Source organism: Aegilops tauschii, chromosome 6 (assembly GCF_002575655.3).
Source record: "Aegilops tauschii subsp. strangulata cultivar AL8/78 chromosome 6, Aet v6.0, whole genome shotgun sequence".
Taxonomy (NCBI): domain Eukaryota; kingdom Viridiplantae; phylum Streptophyta; class Magnoliopsida; order Poales; family Poaceae; genus Aegilops; species Aegilops tauschii.
In genome coordinates this window covers 302,243,620-302,262,366 of record NC_053040.3, presented here as the reverse complement: position 1 = coordinate 302,262,366, position 18,747 = coordinate 302,243,620, and the positions used below count along the sequence as shown (strand labels likewise).

Here is an 18,747-nt window from a genome sequence, read left to right as displayed (position 1 = left end):
TGATGGTTCAGTTTGTAGCAATGGCCAAGGTGTTGGTATTGTTTATATATCTCCTCATCATGCTGTTTTTGAAGCCTCATGCCGCTTAGAATATTTTTGCACAAACAATCAAGCCGAATATGAAGCATTGTTATTCGGCCTAGAGATGTTACTTGCTATAGGTGTTACACATATTGAGGCTTACGGTGATTCGTTACTAGTGGTGCAGCAAATATCCAAAGTCTTTCAGTGTTTGGATGAATCACTTAATGTTTATCTTGATAAATGTCTAGATATAATTTCTACTTTGGATTGTTTTAGCATTGCACATATATCTAGACATGACAATTGGAAAGCAAATGAGTTGGCACAGCAAGCATTTGGATATCATGTTGATCATGGCATGTTTCATATTTCTCAAAGTCCGATGTCTTGTCTTACCAGTATTGAAGAGGCCGAACCAGAACCCACTGATTCGGTCATTAACAAAAAATCTAGTGCAGATGACAATTCCGACTGGAGGAAGCCCATTGTTGCTTACTTGCGCAATCCCAGTGAAAGGGTGGACAGGGCTGTTCGGCATATGGCTTTCAAGTATACAATGAGAGATGATGGCCTTTATCGCCGAACAGTCGATGATGTTCTTCTAAAGTGTTTGGACGAGGATCATGCAAGAGTTGCTATGGGAGAAGTACATGAAGGTATTTGTGGCACTCACCAGTCGGCTCCCAAGATGAAATGGTTATTACGACGTGCTGGGTTTTATTGGCCGACTATGATTAATGATTGCTTCAAATATTATAAAGGGTGTGAAGCTTGTCAAAAGTTTGGTGATATTCAATTGGCTCCTGCTGCTATGTACATCCTATTATCAAACCGTGGCCTTTCAGAGGTTGCGGTTTAGACTTCATTGGAGAAATTCACCCGTCTTCCTCAAAAGGGCATCGGTTCGTATTGGTGGCAACTGATTATTTCACTAAATGGTCTGAAGCAGTACCTCTCAAGAACATGACACATACGGAGGTAATTCAATTCATAACCGAGCACATTATTCATAGATTCGGTATTCCTCAAACGTTAACTACAGATCAAGGTTCATCCTTCATGTCACACCAAGTCTGAGAGTTTGCCGAATCTTATAACATAAAGTTGCTCAATTCCTCTCCATATTATGCCCAAGCTAATGGACAAGCTGAGTCTAGCAATAAAATGTTAATCAAACTCATCAAGAAGAAGATTGAAGATAATCCAAGGAGATGGCATGAGTTGTTGTCTGAAGCTTTGTGGGCACATAGAATTTCAAGGCATGGTGCTACGAAGGTGAATCCATATGAGCTAGTATATGGTCAAGAGGCCGTTTTACCAGTGGAAGTAAATTTGAATGCTTTGAGAATAGCCAAACAAAATGATTTATCGGCAGTAGACTTTTATAACTTGATGATGGACAATATTGATGAGGTTGCCGATAAACGTTTGGTTGCTTTGAAGTCCATAGAGAGAGACAAGTTGAGGGTTGCAAGAGCTTACAATAAGAAAGTTAAGTTGAAGAATTTTCAAGTTGGTGATCTCGTCTGGAAAGTGATTCTGCCGATTGGTTCAAGAGATAGAAAATTCGGGAAGTGGTCTCCAAGTTGGGAAGGTCCTTTTAGGATTACAAGAGTTGTTACCGGAAACTCATATTTGGTGGAATCAATACAAGGGGCATTGTTACCTCGAGCTCTCAATGGTAAATATTTGAAGAAGTACCACCCGAGTGTGTGGCAGGAAGCCTAAGTAGGCAATGGCCGATATACGATTATCGCCCTTAGCACAAACATGGCTGATACATAATTATCGCCCTGAGAAAAATAAATGGCCGATGGAGTGTTGACATCGTCCTTAGAACGAACACCATGCATATTTTTCGGCGTGCAAGCTTTGCCGAAAAACAGGGGGGCATGTGTTGACACCTGATTTTGGCAAGATACGGAGTGAAAGGGTTTTCAGCATGAGAAGGTTTCACTTCGTCGGGTGGAACAACTTTAATGTTTAGGCTATCACCATTCGACCTCATCTCAGTGGCCGAAGTTGTACTCCGAGTGACAAAATTTAATGTTCTGAGTGCTTTTCAGCCGATTACACCCTCAATATGACCTCAGATGAAGGAGTACTATAAAGGAATTGTCTTTGTATCGTCGAGACGATCGATTTTCATATATAAATCATCTCAATCCGAGTCCTTATGCAAAAGTTACAGTCAATATGGTGCGGACCAGCTAGGAATCAAAATATTACGCTGGACATCAGACACATGTTGATGGGTGTCTGGTACAATGCGTGAGCAATTAGCTGTTGAAGCTGACCTCATATCTAAAGGTATTCAACATGAAAGTTTTTCGTCTCATCAAGCCGATCGATTTTCATATATAAATTGTCTCGATCCGAGTTAGTATGCGACCTGGGAAGGCAAGACAAGATCAGGCTATGTTTTCAGTCGGAAATCCGAGTGAAAAAGTTTGCCATCCGAGTGAAAACTTATCGGTCGAGTAAAAGTTTGCTGACCGGATGAACTTATTATTATCCAAGTGGAAATATAGTCATCCGAGTGGAAATATGGTCATCCGAGTGAAATTGTCCTCCAGGTGAAAATATTTCAAGTGAAAAGATTACCATCGGAACGAAAACTTGCCGATCGAGTAAGATATTGCCTTCCGAGTGGAAATATAGTCATCCGAGTGGAAATATAGTCATTCGAGTGAAAGATTGTCTTCCGAGTGAAAAAGTCCAATCGGACGATCCAAGTGAAAGTCTCTAATATCCGAGTGAATGAGCTCGAATCCAAGTGAAACTGAACATGTGCCCGAAAGTTTATCAAGATGACATCGGATGAAGAAGTGTTCAATACAGAAGTTGTGCGTATCATCAAGACGGTAAACTTTGGTTTTGGAGTCATCATCATCAGAGATAGTATATGGCCTGCAAATTCACTACGAGACTCGGATAATCCAGTCTACTACAAGGCCGAGTCCGACTGGAAGGTAAAGATGACCTCGAAAAGCATTCAAGATGGCCTTATTTGAAAAAGTGATCAACATGAGAGTTGTTCGTATCGTCGAGGCGCGCAAGTTTGATATTTGGGCCGTCTTAATCGGAGATCATATGCAAGCTCAGAGGCCCGCACAAGAAGAAAGACAGAGTTTGGGCCAGATTCAGACTGAATCCGAGTTGGAATAGAACTAGGACTTTAGGACGTGAATTGATGTAATTTTTCTTGTAAGAAAAGCCTAGATGAATCCTTTACTTGTACGGGAAGTCCAGCCACCTCTTATATATGTTGGGGGTGACGGCCGATTGAACAACACACAATCGAACAAATCAATATACTACTTTTTTAGTCTACGTTTTATCTCCCCACCGTTTTTTCTCTCGTTCTTCGCTGTTCTTCGTGTTTGAGAGCTGCGAATCCCGAGGCTCTAGAGGCGAGCGAATCGACCTAGGGCAGCCCATAGCCGCCGCACTCCCTGACGGGGTCCCTCCCGGGTGTGCGGGGTTTCGGGTCTGCAAAAGCGCCCGTCGACTGTCTTGCGTATCGCGCTGTCGGTCGGGTCTCCTTCGACGTGAGCTGCGGTGCATCACCCCCGGCGTCGAGGGTACACGTGATGTGTTCGTGTGTCAACATGTGTACCTTCAGATTCATCTTCTGCAACCAAGAATTGTGCTTTTCTCCACCTCTACTATTATAGCGAACCACCCCACCGGCATTTGTGGATCAAAAGAAGGCCAATGCCAGCAAATCTGCAGTGCTCCCATCCATGCTCCCGAAACGTTAAACTCGCATCGAACGGCGGAGCTCTTTTTCCTTCCCTGTCGTCTATTTTTATGTCACACCGACAGCCGACCGTGGTCCGCGGGGAGCGAAGGCATGCTCCCGTCGCCGCACTTCCCCGTCCCTCCCCGCCGCTCACTTTTCCGCTGCAACCAAGCAGGCAGCTATTGCACAAGCTCAAGATTGAATCAGATCGGACCTAGGCCATGGCCTCGAGCAGGTGTGGCGCCACCCCCGTCGCAGATGTCGGCCCTCTCCAATCTCAAGACCACCTCCGCCTCCTGGTTTTGCTCCTCCTGCTTGCTGACCTTGACCCCTCCCTGTTCAATCCAGTTTGTTTCTTACTTCTTCTAATTTGTTGTCTGCTGATTGGATTTGTTCTCAGACCAAATTGAGGCGGCGCCGCCTGTCCATCACCGACGAGGCAACGGTCGCGGCGGCCGCCGACGCCTAGACTGTGGCCACCGTGGCGGCTGTCGCCGGCGGCGACTTGGCTTCCTGGCAACGCCTTCGCGCGTGTTCCCTGCTAGTATAGCAGCAGTAGAAGCTAAGCAGCAGCAGAGGCGGATGCCTTGCTGCTGATCACAAAATTGAGGCGGTCAACTATTCTACAGCTGAAAAGACGGCAGATCTCACAGGCCTTGAGCTGACCGCAGTTTTTTGAGACGTACTAATGGAACTGTTTGGTCTGTACTAATGCTAGCCTCACGTTTGAGTCTGGATGTGTATCAACTGCAACTCATTCATTTGTATGATACTATTTGAGCAGGCGTATGCTACTACCATAAGCCTCTCTTTCATTAAGTATTGGTGAGAACTCTGCTCAAGCCCGCCGAGGTCGCCATGCTCGGTGAGTGACCCTCTCTGATGGGATTGTCTAGCACAAAATGTTGATCATGTTCTCTACTGGTTGAATGAACTGAATTTTAATTAGCTGATGCTGGTGATATTTACAGATAGCATGACGCCAGAAGACGTGGGTCAGCAATGTCAACGCCGGTGTTGTCACAGTGATCAACTACAGTTCTGCTTGTGAGGTTAGATATAAAATCTATGTTGTTGGATGTTGGTTGTACTACAGTTTGTACCTGATGCAAAGTATTCTTACAACAACATAGTTCATGAAATCTATGCTGTTGGATGTTGGTCGTACTACAGAACTTGGGTGTTATCATTGTTTTGCGACATGTCTTTAGATGGAGTACACCGGTGAATGAGTTGACAATATTTACAGTGCATGAAAGGTAGAAAAAAAATGTTGCATTCCATCGACAGTCACATGAACAAGTAAGAATTGCAAGCATGGTTGTATACTCATAGGTTCTAATAGAATTGCAAGCAAATACATGAGATAAAAATCTATAACATCGATTAAGCCGGCTTCTGTTGATGGAAGAATAGTAGATTCTGTCCTGGCATCATCACAGGGGTAGAAGTGCCACTCGTAGGAGTCTGTTGATGGAGGAATGATAGGTTCTGTCCTGGCATCATCACAGGGGTAGAAGTACCACCCGTAGGAGTCTGTTGTTGGAGGAATGATAGGTTTTGTCCTGGCATCATCACAGGGGTAGAGGTACCACTCGTAGGAGTCCATTGTTGCAAGAATGATGTATTCTGTCCTGGCATCATCATAGGGGTAGAGGTACCACTTGTAGGGGTCTGTTGTTGGGAGAATGATAGATTTTGCCCTGACATCATCGTAGGGGTAGAGGTACCAATGGATTGTCGCAGACTTGAGTTGTAATGTGCTAAATATGGGTGTACAAGATTGGCCGGAGCTCCAATATGACCATACGCAAGTAAATTGCAAAGCTTAGGTCGCAGAGATTGAAAATGAAAAAAAGTTAAAAAGAAGACTTCTTTTACCATTTGGGTTGGGTTGTACTGTGGTAGATACCCAGGCATTTGGTTTGCGGAAGGCGTTTCAGGACGTAGTTGTAAAGAATTGGCTGTCTTCTTTTTCTTCTTCGTTTTTGCTTTCTTCGAGCCACCAACGGACCTTGCTGATCCTGGTATAATACTTTCTCCCAAATGACCCTAAGAAGATTAATAGCAAGGCTTGGCGTCATTGTAGTTTGAAAATGAGAGAAAGTTATATGGGTAGACTTTTTATACCATTAACATTGGGTTGTGTGTAGACATCTGATTTGTGACAGGCATTTCAATATTTTCTCCCAAATGACCCTAAGAAGATTAATAGCAAAGCTTAGTGTCATTGAATTTTGAAAATGAGAGAAAGTTAAATGGGTAGACTTCTTATACCATTAACATTGGGTTATACACAAACATTTGATTTGTGAAAGGCATTTCAGGTTGTAGTTGGAAAGAATCATCTATCTTCTTTTTCTTCTTTGTTTTTGCTTTCTCCAAGCCACCAATGGGCCTTGCTGATCCTCGTGCAGTCTTCTCCTTGACCTTCATACCTTTTGGCCTTTCAAGCCCCTCGTTATGTTTTGAAACTCTAGTAGAGTCAATGTTCGTACCTGCAACCATAAAGTTAAATGTAAGTCTTAGTTTGAAAATGTTGTATGCAACTAGTAGCATAGTATATAACTTGTATGCATATACCTTGTGAAACTGAGGAGTTACCCAAATTAGGACTTGGATCTGGATCAGTTCTAATTTTCAACTGTTTTTCCACATCTCGTGCTAGCTGCTCTGCGCATTTAGCAGCCATATCATAAGTTTCATCTGACTCTGCGGCGCGAGCAGCTACGTGGATAAACATTCTACATAAGTCCTTGTAGAAGCTAGACATTCTTGCTTTTAGATCATCATGCAGATTGCGATCGCTTGTTATCTCGAGCACTTTGGCATCAATTGTCCATCTTCTCAATATATATTGTTCAGGGATATGCTTGATATTATTAATATCAAGTATCTTTAAGCAATGGGAGCAGAGGATTCCAGCAAATTCAAACTTCTTGCAACTGCAATTGACTTTTTCTTCGCTTGGATCAAATCTGACGACATGCTCACGCTGTGTGCCATGGAATTTTACTATATAAACCCTCTGCTCTTTGTCAGTACCATCACAAAGAAATGTGTCATAGTTCAGGGTCCGAAGCACTTGCTCCTGAAACATCTTGAATATTGCTGGAGTATACGTAGTTGCGCCTTGCCTTAAAACATAGCTACCTTCTGCCATCAGCTTGGGAGTAGTTTGTGACGCCTTGAAGTCACATTTCACCTCTACAAATCTTTTATCCGCAACTAGCCGCTCAAAATGCTCAAAAAAGTAAGCATGTCATATTTAATACTGATGTACCGCTTTAGTTCGTTATTCATGCTTTCACTTCTTTGGGTAGTGCTCATGTGGGCCGTGAGCCCACTGCTCCCTTTTCTCAAACAACCTTTGCAGCCATGTATTGTCACGTAATCCATACTTGTCTATCATTCTATTCCACTCATCTATAAAATCGTCTTCTTCCTCAATATCATATATACAATGCTGAAAATCAGCATTGAACTTCTTGTATTCTTCAACAACTCCTGTTAGGTGCTTGCAAGCATTTTGATTCATATGCCACACACAAAGTCTATGATGAGACTGAGGTAGTACTATACTGATTGCCTTGGCCATTGCTGCATCTTCATTGGTCATAATTGTCCTTGGATATTTCCCAGACATAGCAGTTAGAAATGTTGTAAAAAGCCAACCAAAACTTTCAGCAGTTTCATCATAGAGAAGTGTGGCACCAAAGACAACAGTTTTCTTGTGATTATTAACCCCAACAATCAAACCAAAGGGACGTCCATCATCTAGTTTCCTATATGTGGTGTCAAAGCATATAACATCACCAAATAATGCATAGTCTGAGATCATTTTAGAGTCAGCCCAAAAAATATTGGTTATCAGATCATCCTCATCAATTTGAATTGAATAGAAAAAATTGGCATCTTCTTTTACCTTCTTCTCCATGTATTCCAACACTCCCCATGTGTCACCCTTTTTTGCTTGCTGTGTTCTCTTAGAGTACAAACGATTTTTCATATCTTCGGGTGCAAACCCAAGATTTGGAAGTCCACATGCTTCTTTGGCCATAAGATCAATAGTTGCTTTATTTGAAATGCCTACAGAATTTGCGACCTCAGCGTTTGCTATTTGTGCTTCCGTCACTTTCCTTTGGGATCTTAAGTATAAGGCCATGTCTCCAGTAGCAAGATTATGATTATGTGCAGTCTCAAATTCGTACACATAATATAATCCGTTTTAAGACTTATCTTCATATGGGCTTTACATCCACATCGTGTTTCAAGCCTACTGTAACTGAAAGAATCCTCTCTCTTATCTTCTGCGCGGAATCCTGTCAATTAAAATAAGTATCTTAGTGATCCAAAAGTAATAATATAACCAAAACAAAATACAAGCAGGCCATACCTTCACGGGAGCATGTAAATGTTCGTTGTTGTATGACAGCAGAATTCTTTACTTTATGTTGACTCCCTCTTCGGATGCTAAAACCAATGGCTTTTGCATACTTGTTATAAAAGGAGCAAGCTTCCTCTTCAGATAAAAATTGCATGCCAAGCTTTGGTACCCTTTCATTACTGTAATCTGTTGCATTGCTAGGAGCAGTTTCATGCACATCCTATATGAATCACTATTCACATTAGTTCATATGCATATGCTTGAAAGTTAGATATATGAAATAAGGTTCACAACCAGATTACCTTTTAGTTGCCCTTGCCACAAGTAATCAAATGATGTTCCCAAATTGTAGTGTGACTCTTTAATCCTCATGGTCATACTACATGTCTTGTCTAGAAGGCCGCACTACTGGAATACTAAATGGAAACTAAACTATTCTACAACAGTCGGAATCTAAATCAATTGGAAATGGACATAATGTTAATTTTTTGAGACTAATATAGATTAATGATAAGAACAATTAGACATCTTATTTTATTACATGTAGTACGCTATGAATAAATACCAGATTCTTGCATATGTACAGTCGAAATTACATGAATCACCTAACAAACTAAGTTGTGCAAAACTGCTATGCCCAGTGTGTCTACATGGCTGTACAGTAGTTTTAATCGGATTTGAATAGATCTTATACAATCATGATTGGTTGATTTGTTTGTTAACAGGGAAAAGCAACCGGTTCAACAAGAAGGGCAGGAACAACGAAAAGAGTCAAGAAGAATACGAGTTGTTAGGAAAGCAACTTGTATTCCCATGAGGCCATAGGCCGATATATATACATATACAGGTGTGGAACATATGCAGGAAACCCCTTATACAACGGGATAAATACAAAGGGGTACATGACTTATATTATAACTCTAACACCCCCTCCTCAAACTCATGGTGGATGAACAACACTGAGTTTGGAGAGGTAAAAGCCATGTTGTGCTCTAGTCTGGGCCTTCGTCAGGAAATCCGCCAACTATAACTCGGAAGGCACATACTGAAAAGCAATAACCTGATCCTGCACACCAGCGCGCACATAGAAAGCATCAACACCAATATGCTTGGTGAGCTCATGCTTCACAGGATCGCGTGCAATGCTAATAGCACCTGTACTGTCAGATAAGAGCAGAGTCGGTGTAGTGACAGAAACACCAAAATCCTGAAGTAACCACCGTAACCAAGTCACCTCTGCCGTCAAAAGAGCCATGGCTCGCAACTCAGCCTCAGCACTAGAACGGGAAACTGCAATCTGTTTCTTTTTCTTCCAGGCAATGAGAGAACCATCAAGAAAAACACAGTAAGCAGAAAGTGAACGGCGATCAGAAGGATCACTAGCCCACGTAGCATCCGAATAGGCCTGAAGCTGTAAAGAACTGGAGCTAGGAAAGAATAGACGGTGAGAGATCGTGCCCCGAAGATATCGGAGAACACGAAGAAGATGACTATAGTGAACCGATGTGGGAGCAGAGACAAACTGACTCAGAATATAAACCGGATAAGAGATGTCCGGACGAGTGACGGCTAGATAGACAAGACTGCCAACGAGATGACGATAACGCGTCGGGTCAGGGAGAGGATCACCATCAGTAGCACGGAGGTGAACATTGAGCTCCATAGGAGTCTCAACAATGCACTCGTCAGTAAGAGCAGCACGAGCAAGAAGATCCTGGATATACTTTTCCTGGGATATAAAAAAGGCATCAGAGGTAGAAGAGACTTCAATCCCAAGAAAGTAGCGAAGAGGTCCAAGATCAGACATAAGAAACTGCTCACTAAGACAGGCCTTTACAAAGGCAATATACTCGGGGTCATCCCCAGTGATGATCATGTCATCAACATAGAGAAGAAGAAGAGTCCGACCACGAGGAGAAAGGTGAATAAACAATGCTGGATCATGAGCACTTGCTGAAAAACCAGCAGTAGTGACCACAGAGGCAAAACGCTCAAACCAGGCACGAGGGGCTTGCTTAAGGCCATAGAGAGAGCGACGAAGACGACATACCATGCCATCAGGAACAGAATACCCAGGTGGTGGCTGCATGTACACCTCCTCACGCAGCTCACCATTAAGAAAGGCATTCTTAACATCAAGCTGAGATATAGACCAGTGGCGTGCAGAGGCAACGGCAAGAAGTGTACGAACAGTGGTCATATGGGCTATAGGAGCAAAAGTCTCGTCATAATCACGACCATGCTCCTGCTGAAAACCACGAGCCACAAGACGAGTTTTGTGACGCTCAAGAGAACCATCGGAGCGAGTCTTAACCTTGTAGACCCACTTACAAGTGATGGGACGGACTCCGGGAGGAAGAGAAACAAGATCCCAGGTACCAGTGCGTTCAAGAGCAGCAATCTCCTTGGCCATCGCAAACTGCCATTCAGGATGAACAACAGCCTGACGATAAGAAGTCAGCTCAAGAACAGCAGCACCAACGGTGGGAAATCCAAAGCGATCAACAGGCGGACGAGGACGAGAACGCAAGCCATAAGTAGGCTGAGAGGAAGAGGACGACTCATCCAATGAGGCATCCACAGGTCGTGAACGACGAGTGTAATGCTGAGGAAAAGATGGAACAATGGAAGGAGGAATCGCCAAGGTAGAATCGGGGGGTGGCGACGAAGAAGTCACCGGAGATGAAGGTGTAGAATCCGGTGACATGCTAGGCGAGGAGACCAGAGAAGATGGTGGCTGCAAATCGACTAGAGGTGGAGAAGCAGAGGGAGTGGAACGAATAGGCACAGGCGCGACGGGGGTGATAGGTGAGTCAGGAAAAGTGAGGAAAGAGATATCCTCCACTGAAAAAATCAAGGAAGATGGGCGTGGGTAGAAGGGACGAGACTCATCAAAAGTCACGTCTCGAGAGATACGCATCCGACGACCGATAGGATCCCAACAACGATAGCCCTTATGCTCATCACTGTAGCCTAAGAAGACACTCAACAGACTGAGCGGTCAGTTTGGTACGTTCGCGAGGGGCAAGAAGAACATAGCAAACACAACCAAACAAGCGAAGCATCGAACAATCGGGAGAACGATCAAAAAGACGCTCGAAAGGAACGCCACCCTGTAGAGCAGCGGAAGGCTGTATATTGATAAGATAGGTGGAGGTGGAGACGGCCTCAGCCCAAAAATGAGGCGGGAGAGAGGCAGCAATCATCAATGCACGAGCCGTCTCAAGAAGATGTCGATGCTTTCGCTCAGCCACACCATTCTGAGCATGAGCACCAGGACAAGAGAATTGAGAGAGAGTTCCTTGCTCAGCAAGAACACCACGCAACATCTTAGAGATGTACTCGCCAGCGGAGTCAGCACGAAAAACACGAATGGATGAAGAGAACTGAGTATGAACCATGGCAGCAAAACGCTTATAAATAGACAACACCTCACTACGAGAAGTCATGAAATAAAGCCATGTGTAACGAGAGAAATCATCTATGAAAATAATATAGTATTTATGACCACCTTTCGAAGCGAAAGGAGCCGGACCCCATACATCAGAATGGACTAACTCGAAAGGACGCTTAGACACTGACTCATTATGTGAATATGGTAACTGAATCTGCTTGCCAAGACGACAACCCTGACACTCTAAAGAGACATCTCCTGAGACAGACCCCAGAAGACCTCGACGAACTAAAGACGACAACCGAGAACCACACAGATGACCAAGTCGATGATGCCATTGCTTGAAGGAACCAGTAACGGAGGCGGCAGAAGCGGAGGAACTGGCGATGGTGGTGGCAGCGGAAGGAATATTAAGCCAGTCCAACTCCCAAAGACCCTGAGAATCACGGCGGCGAGGGCCAGCCCCAACCAGAGTGTGCGTGCGACGGTCCTGGACAGAACAAGAGTCAACGTCAAGGATGACACGACAACCAGAATCAGTAAGTTGACCAGCAGAAAACAGATTCATGGTAAGTTGAGGAACATGAGCAACATCAGGAACAGAATAAGGAGGAGTGAAAAGATTGCCTCTACTAGCAACAGAAAGTGGAGTACCATCAGCAGTGAAGACATGAACAGGAGAATCTAGCGATCGAAGAGAGGACAAAGTGGAAGAATGAGAAGACATATGAAAAGAAGCTCCAGAGTCCAGAACCCATGGGGATGTACCTGACTGTGTAGAGGGCAGTTGCTCAGTGCGGGAAGTATCAGTCACAGAACCAGCAGTACCCGTCGAGGAAGAACCTGAAGCCGCGAGCAGATGCTTAAGTCTCAGAATATCCTGCTCAGTCAAAGCAACGGCTGAAGCTGTCGAGGGAGATGACGAAGTCCCTGAGGATGATGATCGCGCCTTGCGCAGGTGTTTCCGCTTTGTGTAGCACTGGGACTCAATATGACCATCATTGTTGCAGTAGTCACAATGTGGACGGGGGCGACCTGATCCTCCAGAAGGAGTGGGCAAGAGCGGTGGAGCACTCGAGCGAGAAGGGGTCGGTGCAGCAGGTGGAGTGGAAGAAGTCCGAGTAGCGAGCACAGAGGGAACCTCCAGCAAACCAGCACCACGTAAGCGAGTCTCCTCAGCACGAATCTCTGAAAGCGCCTCCATGAGAAAAATACGGCCACGAGCAAACAACTGAGCACGCCGGGGCTCAAACTCGTTACGGAGCCGAGACAGGAACTCGTAGACGCGATGAAACTCCAAATTGGCCTGGACAGCCTGGCAACAGGGGCAAGTACGACAACCAGCACTGCGGAGAGAATCAAGATGGCGCCAGATAGCAGAACTCTGTGCATAGAAGTCATCAACAGTAGAGTCACCCTACGGAAGAGCATGCTCCAGACGAACCACAGAAAGGTATAAGGCATCACCAGAGGGCTCATAGCGCTGACGAAGACAGGTCCACATCTGAAAGACAATAGGAAGACCCAGAAACTCAGAAGCAAACTGAGGCAGAACACTAGCAGTGAGAACAGCTGCAGCACGAGCATCATCATCAAGCCACTGGGTGTAAACAGACAGAGCATCATGATACGTCTGAAGAGCATCCTCATAAGCCAAAACCCTCTCATCATAAGCACGATCAGCAACCTCATCAGCAAGCTTAGCCGCATCCTTGGCGGCCTGATTAGCATCCGTAGGAAGAACCAGTGGAGTCGGCGGAGTAGGGGCAACCGGAGGAACCGAACGTGACGGACAGCAGACCTCGCCAGAAAGAACACCCCAGAGACGAATACCACGCATGTGAATGCGCATAAAGCCAGTGAACTCGGTGTAATTAGTACCATCAAAGATCACCGGACAGCGAGGGACAGCAACATAGCCCGATGCAGACATCGTACCTTTTTTTTTACTCAAAGCAAACCAGCCTCAGATGGAAGCAACACCGCGGCCGGCGGCGGAATACACAGACGAACAAGCAGAACAGACCCTCACGTGGTTTGTAGGAGCAACCTAACAGCAGCAGTAGGAAAGCTAGCTGCAGGCGCAAGAGACGAACACGCACACGAGATCAGGGCCCTCACGTGAACGTGGCTCGTAGCACCCGTACTAGCCACCCAACAAAGTCAATAGAGGCAGTCAACCAATGGGAGATCCTCGTCCGCTGCCTAATCCTGTAGAAGATGAGGCACCGCGATCTGCTAGCGGCGGAACAACGACGGCCGGCGGCGGAATCCGACTGGAGATTACGACAGACGGCGACCGGCGGCAGGATCCGGCTGGAGGACAGCAGATCGGGGCGACCAGAAGGAGTCGGCGAGGAGATAGGATCGAGAAAAATACGAGATCGATACGGAACCGATCGATACGAGCACGAGTTGCGGCGTGCGAGAAAAAAAAACCTAGACTCTAATACCAGGTTAGGAAAGCAACTTGTATTCCCATGAGGCCATAGGCCGATATATATACATGTACAGGTATGGAACATATGCAGGAAACCCCTTATACAACGGAATAAATACAAAGGGGTACATGACTTATATTATAAGTCTAACACGAGTCAGATTTCTTACTTTTCGTCCTTCAGATTCATTGTTTTGTTGATGGTTCCCATAGTCCGTGCTTGAAGAAGAAGCCATAGGGGACAATAGAGCCCCAGTCCGCTTGATGTTTGCACAGTTGATGTTCTCCCGGAAATTAATTCATGGCAATCAACTGCGATTGCAATTTTACTTCTTCCTGTGATTTAAGATACCTCTGTTTTATGGGATGGGCGTCCCTGCTTTTTGGTGCGCAGAAGTGAGATTGGCGGTCATTTTCCCTCTAAATTTTTGTGCGGGCCTTTTCCATACAGAATCAATCGCGAGTATTACCTGCGGGAGAGTAAAATACGGAATACGTGGTCGTTTCCTTGTTTTTTTCGCCAGAAAAGTGGGGAAGGGAAATTGGCCCAGCCGTTCGATGCGAGTTTAACGTTTCGGGAGCACGGGACGTGAGCAGGCAAGCCCCGTCCATTCCTGTCCACGGTAAACAAGTCCCACTGCATATTATGCTCTTTAGGTGTTGACGATCATGCTAAATAAGGGCTGCTTTCTATCATCAATTCCAGGTGTAATGCGCCCTCACAGCATGGTCTGGTGGTCCTGCCAGAGAAACAGAAACCGTAGACTGTTACACTATGTGCTAATCTTATACTCCCTCCATCACACACAGTGTGGCAGACTTAGTACATCCAAAGTTGTACCAAGTCCACGACACTTATTTTGGGATGGAGAGAGTATTAGGTAGCATGCTTCCCCTTTTTGTTAGCATGCTTTTCTTTTTGTTTTGAAGAGCGAATGATTTTATTGTTGACAAACACAGTATAGAGATACGCATGCAGGTGTTGATGCTGATATTTCAAAAACCTATAACACATGCAGTTCTCTTATGCTCCTAAATTTCCTGTTAATCCTGTATTGTGTGGCAGTAGTTCTAGACATCTATTAAGGAGATGCACCCAGACTGATTGTGGACTCTGCCTTTAAAGGTTATACACGTAGGTGCAAACATACAAAATGTGTATGCGTTGTAAGGAAAAAAAAGGCACGTACGCATTTTAACATTATTTCAAAAAGTAAAAAAATCAAAACAAACATACAAAAGTATATGCTCTGCATAGATGAATATAGGTTTCTATTTCCTAGAAACATACAATCATATTTGCCTTACAATTGGAATGCAATATCATATAAAAACAGGATGTTCCCGCAAGAGAAATGTGGCCTATATGAATACGAAGAGTTAGGAAATTTAGCAATATGTAATGTACAAAATTGATGCCACGTATCATGAAATCAAATATGATTTTGTAATGCATAAGTTCTGTAAGGGATTCCTTTGGACATTGCATATGAAATAAACACATGAAGTTTGGAGGGCCGGTGTGTAAGTGTATTTCACATCTAAGGAAAGAAGTGACATTTTGGTTCATGTTGAGATTCTTATGGATTATATGGCCAAGGAATAGAATCCATATGAATTCAGTAAGCCAAATCCTAGGATCTATAGGCCTTCGTAGAAAAAAAAAGTTCTTACCATTCAAATCCTCCAAAAATCCTATTTGTAGAAAAAAAATCATAAGTGTGTGTTGTCATATATCTTTGGACCAAAAATTTACAGTAGTGCATCGGATGACACAAAAAAAAAGTCTCCATCGTCCATTGTGGTGCGAGTCCATATTACAGTGCGTAGACAAATGAGATTGTTTGTACAAATTCAAAGAAAGTAGGACTTGTATTTGGTGCATGAAGAGTACACTCTATCTTAGAAATCCACGCTAGCAGATGAACTTTCAAATTATTTTTAAACAAAGTAGTAATTAGATTTGTATGTTAAGTGCATTTACAACTATAGTTCTCTTAATATCCCAACTCCAAAAGACACTAGATAAAAAAAACTGGTCACCAAGTTTAAGTACAGTCCACCAACATTAAAATTTAAATTTTGATAGATATTATCGTAAAAGAGGAAACATAAGGCATTCAAAATGTCTATGATTTTGTACAGCGGGTCTCATTCATCGACCTTTGTCTATGTTAGTATATGAATGCCCATCATTGTGTACCTTAGGCCACATACATTCATTCTGTTAGAGTTATAATATAAGTCATGTACCCCTTTGTATTTATCCCGTTGTATAAGGGGTTTCCTGCATATGTTCCATACCTGTACATGTATATATATCGGCCTATGGCCTCATGGGAATACAAGTTGCATATTTTCCTAACATGGTATTAGAGCTAGGTCAATTTTTTTGCACGCTGCAACTCGTGCTGATTGATCTGCCCCGCGACGCCATTGTCCTCTGTGGCCGCCGCTCTGTGTCCCCGTCGCCGCTGCCTCTCCTCCCGATCGACTGGGCTGCTGCCTCTCCTCCCGCTAGGCTGCCGTGTGGATCGCCGGGCTGGGCTGCTGTCCGCCTCTCCTCCCGATCGACTGGGCCGTTGCCTCTCCTCCCGATCGGCCGCCGAGTGGATCGCCAAGCTGGGCTGCTGTCCGCCTCCTCCCGATCGTGACCAGGCTGCTGCCGTCTGAGGTTGCCGCACCAGATCCCGCCCCCAGCTGCCCTTCTCGCTGGGTCTCGCCGGTTTCCCGTGCCGGATCCCGCTCCCAGCCGCCGTCCTCGTCCGGCTTCTGTTGATTTCAGATCTTTGCTAAAAAAATGTCTGCTGCATCGGGCTATGTTGCTGTCCCTCGCTGTCCGGTGATCTTCGATGGTACCAACTACACCGAGTTCGCTGGCTTCATGCGCATTCACATGCGTGGCATTCGTCTCTGGGGTGTTCTTTCTGACGAGGTCTGCTGTCCGCCACGTCCGGTCCCTCCGGTGGCCCCTACTCTGCCGACTCCACTGGTTCTTCCTACGGACGCTACTCAGGCCGCCAAGGATGCGGCTAAGCTTGCTGATGAGACTGCTGATCATGCTTATGATGAGAGGGTTTTGGCTTATGAGGAGGCTCTTCAGACGTATCATGGTGCTTTGTCTGTTTACACCCAGTGGCTTGATGATGATGCTCGTGCTGCAGCTGTTCTCACTGCTAGTGTTCTGCCTCAGTTTGCTTCTGAGTTTCTGGGTCTTCCTACTGTCTTTCAGATGTGGACCTGTCTTCGTCAGCGCTATGAGCCCTCTGGTGATGCCTTATACCTTTCTGTGGTTCGTCAGGAGCATGCTCTTCAGCAGGGTGACTCTACTGTTGATGACTTCTATGCACAGAGTTCTGCTATCTGGCGCCATCTTGATTCTCTCCGCAGTGCTGGTTGTCGTACTTGCCCCTGTTGCCAGGCTGTCCAGGCCAATTTGGAGTTTCATCGCGTCTACGAGTTCCTGTCTCGGCTCCGTAAGGAGTTTGAGCCCCGGCGTGCTCAGTTGTTTGCTCGTGGCCGTATTTCTCTCATGGAGGCGCTTTCAGAGATTCGTGCTGAGGAGACTCGCTTACGTGGTGCTGGTTTGCTGGAGGTTCCCTCTGTGCTCGCTACTCGGACTTCTTCCACTCCACCTGCTGCACCGACCCCTTCTCGCTCGAGTGCTCCACCGCTCTTGCCCACTCCTTCTGGAGGATCAGGTCGCCCCCGTCCACATTGTGACTACTGCAACAATGATGGTCATATTGAGTCCCAGTGCTACACAAAGCGGAAACACCTGCGCAAGGCGCGATCATCATCCTCAGGGACTTCGTCATCTCCCTCGACAGCTTCAGCCGTTGCTTTGACTGAGCAGGATATTCTGAGACTTAAGCATCTGCTCGCGGCTTCAGGTTCTTCCTCGACGGGTACTGCTGGTTCTGTGACTGATACTTCCCGCACTGAGCAACTGCCCTCTACACAGTCAGGTACATCCCCATGGGTTCTGGACTCTGGAGCTTCTTTTCATATGTCTTCTCATTCTTCCACTTTGTCCTCTCTTCGATCGCTAGATTCTCCTGTTCATGTCTTCACTGCTGATGGTACTCCACTTTCTGTTGCTAGTAGAGGCAATCTTTCCACTCCTCCTTATTCTGTTCCTGATGTTGCTCATGTTCCTCGACTTACCATGAATCTGTTTTCTGCCGGTCAACTTACTGATTCTGGTTGTCGTGTCATCCTTGATGTTGACTCTTGTTCTGTCCAGGATCGTCGCACGCACACTCTGGTTGGGGCTGGCCTTCGCCGCCGTGATTCTCAGGGTCTTTGGGAGTTGGACTGGCTTCATGTTCCTTCCGCTGCCACCACCATCGCCAGTCCCTCCGCTGCTGTCGCCTCTGTTACTGGTTCCTTCAAGCAGTGGCATCATCGACTTGGTCATCTGTGTGGTTCTCGGTTATCGTCTTTAGTTCGTCGAGGTCTTCTGGGGTCTGTCTCAGGAGATGTCTCTTTAGAGTGTCAGGGTTGTCGTCTTGGCAAGCAGATTCAGTTACCATATTCACATAGTGAGTCAGTGTCTAAGCGTCCTTTTGATTTAGTCCATTCTGATGTATGGGGTCCGGCTCCTTTCGCTTCGAAAGGTGGTCATAAATACTATATTATTTTCATCGATGATTTTTCTCGTTACACATGGCTTTATTTCATGACTTCTCGTAGTGAGGTGTTGTCTATTTATAAGCGTTTTGCTGCCATGGTTCATACTCAGTTCTCTTCACCCA

At 45.3% G+C, this 18,747-nt stretch overlaps 2 long non-coding RNA genes and 1 pseudogene across 2 annotated transcripts; 2 read left to right on the top strand and 1 right to left on the bottom strand.

Moving 5' to 3' along the window:
- Positions 1–3,812: 3,812 nt before the first annotated feature.
- Positions 3,813–9,066, top strand: LOC109751367 (uncharacterized). The gene is made up of 4 exons (XR_002230101.4): positions 3,813–4,470; positions 4,554–4,634; positions 4,741–4,821; positions 8,882–9,066. It is a non-coding gene; the product is annotated as an uncharacterized lncRNA (long non-coding RNA).
- Positions 9,067–11,621: 2,555 nt separating this feature from the next.
- On the bottom strand, positions 11,622–14,137 carry LOC141025632 (uncharacterized). Its single transcript, XR_012187808.1, has 2 exons — positions 12,319–14,137; positions 11,622–12,040 (listed from the first exon to the last, which is right to left on the bottom strand). It is a non-coding gene; the product is annotated as an uncharacterized lncRNA (long non-coding RNA).
- Positions 14,138–17,019: 2,882 nt separating this feature from the next.
- LOC141025631 (uncharacterized) lies at positions 17,020–18,287 on the top strand (annotated as a pseudogene).
- The last annotated feature ends 460 nt before the right edge of the window (positions 18,288–18,747 follow it).